This window comes from Physella acuta, unplaced genomic scaffold (assembly GCF_028476545.2).
Source record: "Physella acuta isolate Inbredline_101_S28 unplaced genomic scaffold, ASM2847654v3 ptg000960l, whole genome shotgun sequence".
NCBI lineage: Eukaryota > Metazoa > Mollusca > Gastropoda > Physidae > Physella > Physella acuta.
Window position 1 is genome coordinate 38,614 of NW_026732477.1, and position 16,402 is coordinate 55,015.

Genomic DNA, 16,402 nt, shown 5'->3' on the forward strand with positions numbered 1-16,402 from the left:
AAATGTCTACGTCTAAAGATACGTCTAAGTACAGATCTATGTTTTAGCCTATATTTGTGGCGGTGCATACACATTCACTTGAGCCTTTGCATCTACTAAAACGTGAATTCGTTATTAATGGATGGGCATTTTAGACACCCGAGCTTTGTGTTCATTAAATTCAAGAGAATAGAGCAGGGGTCTCCAAAGTTTTCAGCCCGAGGGCCGTATTAACTATCAAATATAAGTTCGGGGGCCAGAGTTTCTTCCAGGCATCTCATTGGGGTGGCATTTTTCCTCAGCCACCTTCAACAAACATTCTTTTCCGTGGACTAAAAGATCTCCGAGGGCCGGATGAGAGGACCTCGCGGGCCGCAGTTTGGAGACCCCTGGTATAGAGGATAGAGTTATAGAGGTATAGAGGTATAGATGTATAGAGGTATAGATCTATAGATGTATAGAGGTATACAGGTATAGATGTATAGAGGTATAGAGGTATAGAGGTATAGATGTATAGAGGTATAGATCTATAGATGTATAGAGGTATACAGGTATAGATGTATAGAGGTATAGAGGTGTAGAGGTATAGATGTATAGATGCATAGAGATATAGAGGTACAGAGGTATAGAGGCATAGAGGTATGGATATAGAGGTGTAGAGATATACAGGTGTAAGGATATAGAGGTGTAGAGATATAGAGGTGTAAGGATATAGAGGTATAGAGATACTAAACACACTTTAAATTTGATCTGAAATGTTTCACCATAACGTGATTGTACACATCAGACAAAATCTTCTTGTGTGGCGATGGGGGGATGGGTGTAAACTCTGACGGCCAAAACCGCCTGACAGTTTGAAGCCGCCTAGACTGAATATGCCAATCTTGCTTTGGCGGCAAGTCTTGAAGTGCCGACAGACAAATACGACACTGATAGTTCTCGATCCACTCCACTTTATAATAGTGGTAGAGGGAATCGTGGGGAGGGGGCATTTGGATGTTTATTTTAGGTTGCGAACAGTGTTTCTTCCAGACTTTTTTCTCCGGGGGTGGGGGGGGGGGGGGGGGGGGCACCTGAAATTTTCGGAGGGCGGACTACAATTTTCGGGTGGGGGGGGGGGGCACTGTTAAATTTATATAATTTTCGTAGCCACCCTCCCCCCCTCCTCCCGAAGTGATGCCTGTAAGAAACTCTGGTTGCGAATATGATGACTGTATACCCATAAACTAGTATATATCTATAATACATGTTATAAGACGGTGTATTACACTTAGCTTATTATGTAGAATTGTGGTCTAACGGTAGAGCATACAATTGCTAAACTGAAAGTCTTGTGTTCGAATCCCGGATTGGTTCACATATTTTTATTCGAAATGAGATAAAAATCACGTAAGACCTTGGGACCAAAAACGGGTGATTTGCATTTGGCTACTTTAAAAATAAATCAACTTATTCAAAATGTTCATCGGAAGAAAAACATTACCGATATATGTATCAAAAAATATACGCAAAATAGTTCTATGATGAATTATATTATTACGAGAAGACCTCACAAAATCAATTAACAAAATGTTTCAAATATACACGCATACATGCAGATACATACCCATATGTATATTAAATTGCGTGTGCGTGTTATTGTATATATGTATACATAAGAGACGGAAGCATGAAATGACAACATTGGCATTCTCTAGCGACATCTTGATAATTATATCTTGAGGGTTTTTTTCTTTCACATGGTCATACCCGATCAATACCCGCCATTATTATACTAATTATATCCGGTATCTTTACTAAACATAGCGGGCTGGATTAGGCCTGAAAGGAACAGTGTAAAAAAAAACAAAGTGGCAAAAAATAGTTCCCCTAATGGCCACTTTTTATGTAAATTCCAGAGCCATTTTTTTTCGTGTCGGATACCATTTTTTTTGGAGTACCTTTGTCAGTTTTGCAGCTTATGTTGTCATAGATATCGGCAATGTGAAGACTATCAGGCAATGAGTTAGAGATGATTGAAAACTAATAATCCCGTCAGCCAATGTTAGAAACGATTCTTGGTAGATGCGATAGTGGATACTGATGGTTGGATTTGAATAGGGGATATGGATAGTTGATATAGTGTGGATACATCTCGTAGATACGAATCGTGCTGACCCATGGTGGAAAAAGGTGATGGATACGGATGAGGGGTATGGATAAAGGATAATGGGATTAACTAAATATAACATTTATCACGTTTAGTTTAAGTGTGAATTTCACAAGTATCGTCTAATTGATTAAATCACAGACACCCATCATCCGTCTAATGAATTCACACACAGACAATCGTCAGTTGTCCTATTAATACATTGCTTTTAAACATTATCTGGAATGGCGAGGTCAGATGGTAGATCTTAGTACCGCTAACCTGAGAGTCTCGAGTTCGGATCCCATGCTATAAGATGTCCTTGAGTATATGCACAATGACTCAGCAAATGTGTCCATTAATTAGCCTTCACCACATTTTTGTGAGTTACTGTTTTATAGCACACGGGGCTTCGAACGAATTTCATGTTTAAGTAAAGTATTTTTAATAAAATACTTAAAAAAAACTTTTTAAAAAACCACGTTTTTCTTGTGGACTAAAAAGTAGAAAATAACTATTTACATACATTTGATGACAAAAAACGTGGGTACGTTCACCATCAAATTTCCCGACCCATCTGCCCGACCCACGTTTTTTGTCATCAAATGTATGTAAATAGTTATTTTCTACTTTTTAGTCCACAAGAAAAACGTGGTTTTTTAAAAAGTTTTTTTTAAGTATTTTATTTTCTCCTTTTTAGTCCGTTGCTACACATGAAAAACGTGGTTTTTAAAAAAGTTTTTTATATAGTTTATTTTCTACTTTATCTAATGACTTGATTAAGTATGAATTGACTAAGTGTTTATAAATACACGGACTAAAAAAATCTTGAGCGACCAGGATTCGAACCTGGGTTGTCGCGGCCACAACGCGAAGTACTAACCACTATACGATCACGGCCAGCGCGCTCACATCGATTGGGGCCGAAGTAACTGTGTCTATAAGCCTCCAGTCTTGTCGGTATCTTTAGAAATCATGTCCTCAATTTTATGGTCCTTGGGGCGTAATTAAATTAAGCTAATTACCGTCTCTAATTGCTAGTTTTTATGATTGCATCTGAAATTGTTAGGCGAAAGTAGCCTACATGCCAAATTTCAGATCTATTGAGCAATCAGAAGTGGGTTAATTTTCGATGTCAATTTTAACAACAAACACACGCGAAGCTGAGTTAATAAAAACGTGTTAAAAAACCAAACAGTAGTTACTTTTATACACACAACTTTGAACTACAAGGACTTTAACGTTTGCAGTTAAGTGTGTCAATGCGACGGTTGTATGTCTTGAACATACAAGCCCGCGGCTAATGTATCACTGATATAACATAACATATATTATAATGAAATTCGACAACAAAGTTGGACTACAGCCTAGTACTGATTCATAGTGCTTAACCAATTTAATTAACAAAAACATTTGCTTTTTGTAACTGTTCATGGTTTAAATATTACCCATAAATATATTATTATTTGCATTAAAAGAATTGCAGTATCCATTTGCATATTCCACTATAGACGAAATATTTTTATAGTATTGATGTGAACCTAGTTGCTCTAAATCTACGTTGTCAGTGCCGTGAGGCTTTGATTAAAAGAATATTATCTCACTTAATTTTTTATTTTAAAGTTATCGCCCCTTAACACGTCAACACTAGTCGTCAGCTGGGAAAATCACAAGGCAGTTTTGCAGTAAGGGAGATAATTAGACACTCCGTTTTCTTTAAACATAAAATATAGTACGAGTTATAGCGCTTGATTTATTCGAAGCAGTCTATTTTTCTTTTAACATCTTTAGAATTTGAAGTTCTAAAGAATGAAATAACAATTTCTTATTTAAGTAATGTGTATAAAATACAGTTGTATACTCATGTAAACAATTATATAACAGGCGTTACTTACATGGAATTCTGGGATGCTTTTGAAATGTTCTATCATTCAACACATGAAAATAAACAGTAACTTTTCACACAACCTGTTCCATAAACAAATATCCTGGAAATCTAATCCACGTTTTTAAAAATATGACATTTAAAAAAAAATTAATATTCTGTCACTGATTCAAGGAGAGCACCGTGCTCTAGATGTATCGCTAGAGTTGCTGTTCTTGTTTAGTAGCAAATGCCAGTAACAAATGCCAGTAACAGATGCCAGTAACAAATGCCAGTAACAAATGCCAGTAACAAATGCCAGTAACAAATGCCAGTAAGAAATGCCAGTAAGAAATGCCAGTAACAAATGCCAGTAACAAATGCCAGTAACAAATGCCAGTAAGAAATGCCCGTAACAAATGCCAGTAACAAATGCCAGTAACAAATGCCGAGGTTTTCAATGGCCACCACGGCCGTGACGGTCGGAGTGCTAGGCTGGAGTGTTCGCTTGGTGCACGCTGCCCTCGTCTCCTGCCCGGTGAAGCAAGGATTTTGACGTGGTTAGCCCTCTGTTTACTCGCGGTTACCCCACTGTTTCCTTACTGTTACCTCACTGTTAACTTACTGGTGCTTTAGTGTTACCTCTGTATTACCTTGCTGGTACTTTAGTGTTACCTCTGTATTACCTTACTGTTTCCTTACAGTTACCTCACTGTTACCTTCCACTTACCCCACTGTACTTTAGTGTTACCTCTGTGTTACCTTAATGTTTCTTTACAGTTACCCTATTGTTACCTTAATGTTACCTTCCAGTTACCCCACTGTTACCTTACTGGTACTTTAATGTTACCTCTATTATTCTACTGTTACATTACTGGCACCTATTACCTTACAGTTACTTTAGTGTTACCTCAGTGTTACCTTACTGTTACCTTACTGTTACCTTAAAATATACTTACTGTTACCACAGTTATCTCACTTTAGTGTTACCTCTGTATTACCTTACTGTTACTTTCGTGTTACCTCTGTATTACCTTACTGGTACTTTAGTGTTACCTCTGTATTACCTTACTGTTACTTTAGTGTTACCTCAGTGTTACGTTACAGTTATCTTAAAATATACTTACTGTTACCACAGTTATCTCACTTTAGTGTTACCTCTGTGTTACCGTACTGCTACCGATCTTTTACCTCACAGTAGCATTTTGATGTTACTTAACTATTATTTACTGTCATCTTAGAGATAATCTGAACGTTATTTGACTATTATTACCATTACTATACTTTTAACCATCGGTTACCTTTCAGTTACCCTAACTGTTACCCTGTGTGTTACCTTAATGTTTCTTACTGGAGACTTATAAGTCTTCCCATGTTTCTTTATGTTACATAATTCAGTGCTAACACACTCTATATCCTATATGTGCCCACATATAAGCAGACTTACTTATTCAAACATTCACACTCACTTATTCACTCACAATAGCTCATACGCACTAAAACATAGACATAAACAAATATCACATAACATCTGGACCTATAACATACATTCCACACACAACTGAGTTATACACTTCACATCGGAGCGCACAACCACAAATACGTAAACACTCGTACACTGAGACTACACACACATGCATACAACACACTCAAACACGATTATTAAAAACAAAACACTACACACACATACACTCACCACCCCACCCACACAAACACATACACGTATATGTCCTAGCACATTCGCTAAGAAAATATAATTAGCTCAATTTATGGATGTATTTTTCTCGTTCATTCGTCAGCTTGACTAGTTCTGTCATTGGTTTAGGTCCCTATGTAGCGAGCATCTGACGTTAACAACTCTGTTAAAATTTCATTCAGTCAACTGTAAGGGGCGGGAACTGGAACTTCATTCGTAAACAAGGGGAGATAGCTTCGGAAATAGGATTACCCCCCTTCTGTTCTGCTTTGAAGGCTATCGAAAATATGTGGGGGTAAAAAAAACTGATGGATATTTACTGGCCAGATTTTTTTTCCACATCACAACCACATTTTAAAATAAATGATGTGCCACGTTGTCCAACAATTTATGATATTGATGAAATAGAAATTGTGATATATTTTTAGCATTTGATTTGCGATTTATAAGAGAGAAGAACTGAAAATAGAATTAGAAAATAAATGTTACACTTGATTTATTTTCTCTAGCAGCAGGCCGAGAAGGGCGGGGGATAGGGCGTTGACCTCGGGTGTGAGCTGCCGTAATGTTGACACGTCGCAGGCGGTACTCACCTCGCGATAAGCTTTCCTTAACGGTGATCTAGGTCTGTATGGCTGAGCATCTGTTTTCTCTCAATCTGGTTCTATTTTCATGCCCCTGTGTTACCTAAATGTTACCTCGTTTTAACACGACCGTTACTACAATATTACCGCACACTTACCCAACTACTAACTCATAGATACTCAACTATTTACTCTTTATTATTACATGGTTAATTTAATTAGACTCGTTGATAATTCGACGTTTATAACCTCGGTCTTGAATTTTTGCTTACATTTTCTTTAAATTAGCGAATTTTGCCTGCGCTAAATAGATTGTAGTGTTACGTTTTATTCCATTTTAATTGATCACGTGATGAAATAATTTTAGGGGTAATCGATAAAGATGTGTGCTGTTTATTTATTTTTTAATGTGATAAACATAAAAAAAATTAAAAAAGGCTTTTGTCTTTCGGCAAGTTGTTTGCATTTATCAGGTATGTTATTAAAATTTACCAATTGAAATATGTGGCTAAAGGTACTAGAGAAACGCAACAATTACGTTCGTCTAGTGTTTAAAACTTGTGTTACTTCAAGGGTCTTGTTACAGGTAAATGTGAGATTGAATTTCTCAATCGTCCACTGTCTCTAAGAAATCGAAAAAAAAATTCCGATTCGACTAAATTATGTTGTGTGTTTACAATTTTGACCTCTTTATACCCGAGCCAAGGTCAGGTCATGGGGCTTATACAAGTGTCAAGGTCAGGCCATAATGTTTATTCAGGATGATCGTTATGGATGGGGAAAATAGCCATTTAGCGACATCCGTTTCTTGTTAATGGGGGAAGGGGATCGTTCGGGAGCTTCAAATCTCGTTCCCAGACAGGCAAATCTCGCATGACTTGCGGTATTTAACGTTAAGTTTTAGAGATTCAAAAAAATAACGGTTGTTTTTTCCGGCTCTATGGCATTGTTTTATCGTTAAGTAATTATTATCGGAATATTTTAATGATAAACAATATATGCATTGTTTTCTTCTTGTAAAAAACAGAACTCTCACAGATCTGACTATGTATGAAATAAATTAACAAACATACATTGGCCTTGCTGGCAAGTGTGTCCTCGTGTTGTAAATGTGTACTTTATTTATGGACTTCATTGTGTTATAACACTTTCTGGCAGGGTACAAACAAACTATCAGTTAAATGTTTTAATCATGTGAATGATAAGGGAACTTTAAGATACACTATACTTAATGACTTTACTTACATGCACATTACATAAGATATGCACTATACTTTCCCCAAAGCTAGCATTGATTTTAATTATAATGGAAAACCTTTTCATATCATCAAAATTTCATTGTATATATATATATATATATATATATATATATATATATATATATATATATATATATATATATATATATAACACATTCACTCCGTGCCTATATCACAAACATCAGCACACATTATGTTTACTTAGAAACAAATTCCATACAAAGATATCACGATTTCAATATGAATGTCAGTAGCACACGGTATTAAATAGCTATGTGCGCTCTCTGTAAATATATCTTTGTTGATCTCTCATTATCTCCGCCAGAGTTTCCTGTCTGTGTGAGACTGACCCTTGACCCCGCATACCGCCCACCTAATCCTCTTCTCCTGAATCAGCCAGTTAATCCCGGCAAACACAGCCCAACACTTCGAACACTGCATTTTTACGTTGAGGTATGATTAGGCGGCTATGGGTTGGACCGACTTTTCACCCCCGACAAAGACTTCGATTGTTCAAAGAAAATACGACTTATTCGACTTTAGATCTGTCTTATTTTATTGCATTTTTTAGTTCTGCTATGTCGGACTTTTAATACTAACTTTTTCTTTCTTTGTTGTTGTATTAAATATAAATAACTAAAGTCGTGCAGCTAGTTAATATGTTGAAAAATAGCTGACGTTTTACATATTAGAGGGTTTTTTTTTACCGTATGAGTTATTTGAAGTTGGTAAACAATATTTCACAGCTGTTTCAATAACTTTTTTACTGGTCAGGAATTTGAAAAATGTGACACGCTTGTAGCCTAATCTCAACACTTGAGTTTAACGAACAACCCTTGAAACTTGATTACAGCTGTTTACATTGACATTTGCTCTCACTTTCAGAAATCGAGATGTGTAACTTTTCTAATTGAAATGTTGGCACTTGATGTAACTTTTCTAATTCAAATCTTAACACCTGTTAAAAACAAATTGACCAGAAGATTTTAATTAAAATCCAAGAATTAGAGTACGAATTCTTTAAAGAATTTTGAATTTAGTAAATTCATGTGTGCTTGTGTTGATGTATGATTTAAGCAGGTGTTTCGAAATAAACTCGTGTATACGCTGAATAATATATTTAGCTGTGGGTGGTGTTTATATGTATGTTTTGTTATTCGTTGTATATGTGAATGCCAGCGGCGTAGCCAGGATCGTCTCAAGGGGGGTTCCAATTTTTACCCGGGGACAAACTTTCGATTTGCCCCCCCCCCCCCCCCCTCAACTTTCGATTTGCACCCCCCTCATACTTTTTCTATATACCGAGGGGTCTATAGGGGGGGGGGGGTTATGACCCCCCTAACCCCCCCCCCCTGCCTACGCCACTGGTGAATGCAGTTATGTTGTACGTGCACTGAGTGTGTATTTTACTAGCTCTCTCATTTTTCGAAGACACGTAAAACTTTCTTTTATTACCATTATCTTGGCCAGCAATATTTTATTACGTATTCGCACTTACAACAGGTATGACAAACATGTTACTTATGTTTAGTCCTAACGGGTAGAAATGTATCAGACATAATCTAGTTCACACTGAACTTTTCAGTGTGGTTAATCTCCGTGACTCGAACCATAACGATTTTTATCTTGTGCAAGAGTCGTCCCCCTTTCAGACGAGTTACCATTCCTGGCTCCTGAATACAATCGCTGCTCTTGTTCCATGCTTTAGGGGGGCGGACCGGAAAAAAAAAAACTACTGCTACAAAAAGAGTTAATGTATGCACGTGATGTTGTTGAGTGCAGTGAAGCTACACATCTTAGTGCCAGACCAGTGCCCATGTGACCTGCCGCTCCCCGTTTGTCTCCCACAAGTTACACATAGCTCAACACCTCCTGTCTGGAAGCTGGGTCTGTAGATACAGGGGCGATAACTCTAAACACAAGAAAAAACATCTTCAAATAAACAAAGGGCGAATCTAATATAAAATATTTTGTTTTACAAAGGACGAATGTATTTACAATAAAACTTCAATTTAGATAAAATAAAAATGTTGTTGTAAAACACTTGACAAAACACATGCAATTTTAGGATTCCATTTATATATTAATTTACAAAATAATTAGTAAATCTAAGTTTATCACTCATAGTGCATTTTTCGATCACTAATATTGATTATTTATAAAATGTATACATGATTATTTTTATTACTATTATGGAATATAAGATTTTGTCGTTTGTTTTAACATTTAAAAAATGTGATTGTGTTATGTAACGTTGAATTCAAGGCATGAATTAAAATATAATCACCAGCAAAAAAATGTGTTATTGGAGTTCTTAATTTGCGTCAACACACGGGAATGTACAACACAAACCCTGTAGATGTCATCTACGTTGGATCTTAAGTCGTCCTAAATTTCAAACCGTCGACACAGCCTCACACTAGAAGGTTTTTAACATAGTCGTCCTAAATTTCACACTGTTTAAACCAGAAATTTATTAAACATAGTCGTCCTAAATTTCCCACTGTCTATACAGCCTCACACCACAAGGTTCCCTAACTTGACCGCAGACACCCCCACCCCCGGACGACCTCAGACCAAACAAATTCTAAAAATCGAAGGTCACGAATATCGATCTTAGCCAGACACGTCGTAAATCGTAGGCTGATAAAGACAAACGGCACAGCGCGCGTCTTTAAATGAACGAGGTAATTAACTCACGCCCTAACTTCCGGTTACCCACAAGTTACCCAGAAGTTACCCAGAAGTGTCAATGCTGTCCAAGAATTCGGCTCCGATAATTTACATCGATGGGAATTAACCGTGTTTCGGCTAACCTCCTAGTCGCCCGACTGGAATTTCGTTAACCCAGTTCTACACAAATATCACGTGATCGTTTATTTTGATGGCTGATCCGACATGTCCGCTACAGCGAGAGGGATGTCTAGCTTTTTTGAATGGGGTAAACAGCTATGTGGTGTTATGTTTACTGGGCAGTATTTTTTTTTTTGTGGAATACATTTTTTTCAACACAATTTTTAAAAGTCGAAATTAAATAAATATTTTAGAATATAAGTATGTAGTAATACAAAAATGTGTGCTAAATTTTTCATCAGTTTAATGAATAGTATAGTTTCCCTATAATCTATTGTAATCCAAGCCCTAACCCTTAACCCAGTGGCGTTGCGAGGTCGGGTGTCACCCGGTGCGGCAGCTAATGGTGTCAACACCCTCGTAAAAAAACATATATATATATATATATATATATATATATATATATATATATATATATATATATATATATATATATATATATATATTCCATATACACTTGTAAGTATGTGTATACGCATGTGTATATGTATTCAATTTTTTTTTCTTCTGGATGTATTTGATCTCCCCCCCACCCCATACACGGATTAACATACGTTGAGTTGATGTAACTCATCCCCCCCCCCCGTCACCCCCACGGTGATTGCTTTAAACTGTGCTCAGATAGATTTGAATCTATATTCGGTTATAGATTCAGCTGGATGTTGCATGTTTTATTTATCATTTCCAGGTTTACATTATGATGTCACCCCCCCCCCCCCACTATCCATTCGTGTCGGTATTTTTCCACTTTGCTCTTAAAAACTTTTTAATTCTCTCTAATTAATCATTTAATTAAGTCCGCCCCCCCCGCCCCCCCCCCCCTCGTTACGCCCCTGAATTAACCTAATAGAAGGCTACAGGTATGGATAACCCAGCCAATGAAACTAGTGGGTAAAAAAAATGATGAAAAATTGTTTGTAATGCCTCCATTTGAAATAACCAAAATATAAAAGAAAAAATTGCAATGTATTTTAATACGGCGGCATCGTCTTCAATTGCTACAATGGACAGCGATTATTATGCTAACCTCTTAATCAGCAACCTACATTGTTTGGTCCTATAGGCTCCAGTATTAACAAATCTTCAGCTGAATAGAGTGACTAACTAAACGAGGGTCAGATTTAAAATATCTGCGGAGATGTGTTGATCAATGCAACCTGGAACCAACGGAAGTTCGCCATTCAAGATGTGGCATTCTAACTGAAGCTCGTCATCCTAGACTTTTTTAATAACTGAAATTCGGCATTCTAGACTTTTTATAACAGAGGTTCGCCATTCTAGACTAATTTATAAGTGCAAGATAGTTTAACAGGAACCTTAAATCCCCAGAACCATGCAAGTTTAAGTGAATCTTATATATATATATATATATATATATATATATATATGTATATATATATATATATATATATATATATACATATATATATATATATATATATATATATATATATATATATATATATATATATATATATATATATAATTCTCTTCTTGGAGACGGTAGAAAACACCAAGCTGTAAGCGCTCCCTACCACCCCACCCCTACATGGTCTGGTGAGCTTTGGTTCACGCTAAATGTTTACAATCGTAGAGCCGGGTTTAGTGACGGCTACTAGGGGCAGATAATTTAGTTTAAAACGATTTTAAACTTAGGGGAGGTAACTAAGAGGAAGCTGCTTTCAGGGGGGGGTGTAGGGTAGGGGTAGGGGGAAAGGAGGGTGGGGGTAGTATCGTCCTTAACGACCTAGTGATAGTGTTTTAAAGCAAATATTTTCAGTGGCAGCATTGGTACTGTCGAATTCACAAATTATGAATTACTTAAAAGTAGAAAATAAAACAACTAAATAGCGGCGTATGATACGCCGCGGGTCGGCTCGTAAGTGTTGTCTTCTTCTTCTTCTTCGTTCTTAATTATTAGTGTAGAAGCGGATCGAGATTTATCTGCCAGTGGGTTTTAGCTAGAGACTTTGTTCGAATTTATCAACCATGAGCTTTTTTGCCGACTCGACCACGCCTCCATCACAATTAATGAAACATGTCAACTGGTTATGCGCCATTAGGGCCACTGACACCGCTTTTCTTTTTGGATTTGCTTCCATAGCCTTTGTTCAACCAAGAACAAACTACAAGGCAGCAGTTGTTTGATTTTGGAGTTGTCTCTCATAGAAGAGTGGCTGTCCCCAGCTAACGAGCCTGATCTGCCCGAGGGTTCGAACTCGAGACTTTTCGGTTTAGCAACCATGAGCTTTACCGACTCGACCACGCCGACCCCCTGTGTTGTGATTTGTTCTATTTCTACAAGTTTCGTGTTATGGGTAGGGGCTCCTATATATAATGTGATTAATTCTCGTGCATCATAACATCAGTACATAGAGATCAGCGGTGAAGCTAAAATATCGATAAGATAATTAAAACCCACACGAGCTACAGAAAAAATGGTTTTATTGTTTTCCCTTATAATCAATGTATAACATATAGTAATTACACAGAGGTTGAGAGTAAGAAAGAGTATGGTATGATATGCTTAGTATATCCCATTCCATCCCATCCTATCTCTCTTAACAATGTACAGTTAACTGTTTCTTTCATTGAAAACCGAAACCAATGAAATAAATCTATTAGAAACGGTACGAGTTAGCACTGGCTGTTTTTGTTGTAGGTAACCACAACTGTGTCTCTTTAGTTTAGCCTGGGATATACCTGGGGACAGATGGAAAGACTCCCCTTGAATAGAGAGCTTTGTAGGATCTTGTTGATGGCATTTATGTTCCTGAAGGGGTGACAGGCAACCAAACCTAAACCTTCAACTGTCGAATAACAATTATAAATGTACAGTTCGGCGTATACAACATGATTCAATAGGAGTAAGTCCGTTGAAGAGATGAACAACCTCTTTTGTAGATTAACAGGAATATATAATAACATCACTATATATCTACAGCAATATATACAGCAACAATACACATCAACAGCAACATATATCCACATCACAATATATCTACATCAATATAACCACACTAAATATCAACATCAATATATATCCGCATCATATCTACAGCAGTATATAACAACAAAACTATACGTCAACAGCAATATATATCACCGCACTTTAGTACAGGTTGTCACGCATTCTCACACGAGTAACGAGTTTTGTATACCCCTGCTCCCCCCCCCCCCACGCCCCCCCCCCCCCCTTCGCTGTTATTTTGACATATTTATGATTCCAGGTCACATTTGGATCAGATTGCCAGACTAACTGCTATCGTATAGAGTACAGGAAAAGAACAATACATACAAATGCCTCGATTAAGAATTTTTTTTAAAAAAAGCTAAATTAATTGAGTTAACAAGCCCATGTGTGATATCAAGAAACAGTTCGCATTTAGTTCACTGTAACACGGTACAAGCTGTTGTTGACAAAACTCTATACCAATGAACTGGGTGGTCAAGTGGATACTCGAAATTCTAGATTTATATTCCCTCGTTCCATTCCGTTATGCTAAAAGTTCAGTCTGATGAGTACTGAGGTCATAGAAACATAGGCGCCGTTTACCTTAGCGTTACTTAGAGTTAAAAGTGCATGTAAACATCAACAGCGTGAATCAAAGAGTCAGCACTTTGTTATTGTACCACAGGCCAGATGAGATCCACAAATCAGCACTTTGTTATTTTACCACAGGCCAGTTGAGATCCACCAATCGATGTGTCAAGGTAGGTCGGCGACACACGGTTTGAAGGTCGCTGACCTTGAGGTTGACACCAGACAATATTTGCTAAGGTCCGGGAGGCGGCCCCTGCTGAGCTGACGGGAGTTAAGCTCCTGAGTGGACCATCTTCAAAAACAACGGCCGGGAGAGTCACGTGATTTAAACAAACATGACGGAGTGTGGACACTGTACACAGTCCTTGTCTATTTCCAGCGGTTGTAGCGTTCAGACGTATAAAAAATGTGACGAGAAGGAATGGTTCGAATCTCGGCTGGAATTATGTTGAAAATACAGCGCCGTCGGGTTGAACTCGAAGAGTTTATAGGGCACAAGTAGAGGAAATGAAGGGGGGGGGGGCGGAGGGGGGGGGCTTTTTTTATCATCACTACTTGTCGTCAGAATATTTGGCTGTTCAAAGTTACCATACGCTTTTAAATTAAGTAACCATAACGGCTGATTGTATTTTTATTGAAAGAGTTATTATATATACTGTCAAAGTCAGTTTGCAATCGAGTCAACTACTCATATACATAATGTCTAAGTCAGTTTGCAATCGAGTGAACTACGCATTAATCACAACGTACCATTGCGTTAGAGTGAACACAAATAACACAGAAAAACACGTAAATACAGTTGGAGTGAAGTATTTCTTAGTATTTACATAATTCGAAGGCTTCAGTCACAGATATTAATATAAAAAAAAATATGTGTACTGCTTGGCCAAACTGTAGAACAGTGAGTAACAATTGTACCGAGTATCTAAGCTGTAGAACTTTAAATAACAAGTACAACTCGTACTTGTTAGCCAAGCTGTAGCACACTGATTGATAAGAACAATATGTACTTGGTGGATACGCTGTTGAATAGCAACTACGCCTATGATGAACTTCTGTTCCAGCAGTTTTAGTTGATTGCTTTATGTAGGCTGACTATTGAACTTGGCGTTACGCACGTAGAAACAAACTAAATCAATGTTCCAAAATGAAGATCTTTGAAATCAACTTTGTCTTATTTAATACTAACAGTATTATTATTCGTCGTCCATAAATATAAAAGTGACCTTGGGATTGGTGACTAATCTTTGTAAATCACAGAAAATAATTAATTAACCAACAGAAAAATAAGATTGTGTAATCGATGCGACTTTCCAATTACTAAAATGCAAAGAGACACCAACCACACGCATCCCGTGAGCTAATTAACACACATCACCGTGTTAATTAACTGAGTGAGATGGCGCAACGTCTAGACAGAGGTTGACCAGATGTTGACCCAGGGGTTTTCATTACACGCCCCTGCCCCCGGGGAAATGGAGAACCCGACATTCTGGGGGTGGCTAGAATTTCATTCTGACTTGTAGATCGGCATCCGATCTCAGACAAATAAGGCAGCGGACAGGGGGAGCGGAGGCGCAGACATCTGATTTCAGGCATGGTGGGATTGTCGGTTCCAGAGCTAAGATTGGATGTATCCAAGATCCATTACAGACACGCACGCAAATTGTGGATATTTCTCTCTCCATCACTGCCTTTGTACTTCTCTCACACACATACACACATTATGTATATGTTTTTACACATACACTCGACACAGACAAATTACTAACTATATCACTAGTTTATGGTGCACCTGCTTATTTATATTTTTTAAATATTTTTTTTAATTGTCTCAAACATGTAAGCCACACCTATTGACCCATTGTGTATATTTTAAACGTATATAAAAAATATAAAGTAATTAGGGGCAATTTTTAAAATATTATTATAATTTTGTTTCTTAAAACGGCGAAACATCTAACTTAAATGGTTATCTCCCCATAACATCTTGAGTCAACTCCCTTGAAAAGACACGAAGCGCGTGGAGAAAAACCGAAAGACATCATCACGTCTCCGCTAGGCGGGTCACCTGTCACAGACTTGTCTTAGCAGCAACCGTCTGAGGGTGCGGGGTGTGGGTGAAGAGGTGAGGAGATGGGATAGGGAGGAGAAGGGGGCTAGAGGGAGGGAAGTCAGACTGATTTAAAAAAAAATATTCTTTGCTCTTTCTTTAAGCCGTTAATTCACTTATGAGTTAGATTTTATTTATATATTTTTAGTTTCAATTCATTTTAGCTTTAAAATGATTTTTTTCCCCTATTTAGCAGTGAGTATCATAAGAAACAATCAATCGTGTCGGTAACGCTCATGGTTGCTGAACCAAAATGTCTCGAGTTCGAACCCTAGGCTTATAAGAGAAAACTACAAGCTTATTGTTCTTCTTGGATGGACGAAGGCTTTAGAAGCACATCTTAAAGAGGAGCAGGCTGGAATCTGAGTCAACGTATTATACG